The following is a 713-nucleotide window of genomic DNA, read 5'->3' as shown; positions in this document are numbered from 1 at the left end:
CACATGAACACATGAACACATGAAGCTCCCCACTCGCTCCTCTGCCCTACCTGACCTTCCCAGGCCGAACACTGCTCAGCCCCCTCTCGCTGGTCACACTTCCTGCATTTGCTGTGTTCTCTGCTTGCAAGGTACTGTCTGCATTTTTTGCAGGGGGCAAACTATGAATCAGTCAATACACAAGAGCAACTGTGAAGCTTCTTATGATCCATCCCGCCACAATGCCAAGTTAGACATTCCTCTGTACTGCCACTGAGCCAGCCAAGGACCAGGCAGGGCACACTGTGCTGAAACACATCGACAAGGATGGACATGGGACCTCCCTTGGCTAGTGTAGATGGGCAAGAGACCCTACACCCACACCCTTACAAAGAGAAAGTAATACAGGGTGAGTGGTCAGCTGGAGGGACTGCCCGTGGTCATGGCATACTTCTGGTCAAGGAAAACAAAACATGTTCCACCAAAGCAGACTTTCAAAATGGTCCCCCCTAAGGCTTGCACACACCTTCTGGGTAGTGATCCTCCACTGTGATAATCTGGCCACCTGTGGCTTTTGCATTGGAGATGATGGTGGCAGCATCCAGAGGTTTAACAGTAAACAGGTCAATGACACGGAGAGAAATACCTGGAAAATAGCAATAACCAGCTTAGTGTATCAAGCAGACTTAGACTAAAAAGATGCATTGGGGCAGACAGGCAGCCCAACCTCTTCC

The 713-nt window shown here is 50.2% G+C and overlaps 1 long non-coding RNA gene across 1 annotated transcript in view; it reads right to left on the bottom strand.

The window, feature by feature from the left end:
• Positions 1–508: 508 nt before the first annotated feature.
• Positions 509–713, bottom strand: part of LOC105001919 — a 7,402-nt gene continuing 7,197 nt past the window's right edge. Inside the window, exon 3 of the long non-coding RNA XR_826905.1 lies at positions 509–625. This is a non-coding gene — a long non-coding RNA (uncharacterized LOC105001919). The remainder of the gene's footprint in view (positions 626–713) is intronic.

This window comes from Bison bison, unplaced genomic scaffold, assembly GCF_000754665.1.
Source record: "Bison bison bison isolate TAMUID 2011002044 unplaced genomic scaffold, Bison_UMD1.0 scf7180017855240, whole genome shotgun sequence".
NCBI lineage: Eukaryota > Metazoa > Chordata > Mammalia > Artiodactyla > Bovidae > Bison > Bison bison.
Note: the sequence above shows the minus strand (reverse complement) of the source record. Positions and strands in the feature narration are given on the sequence as shown.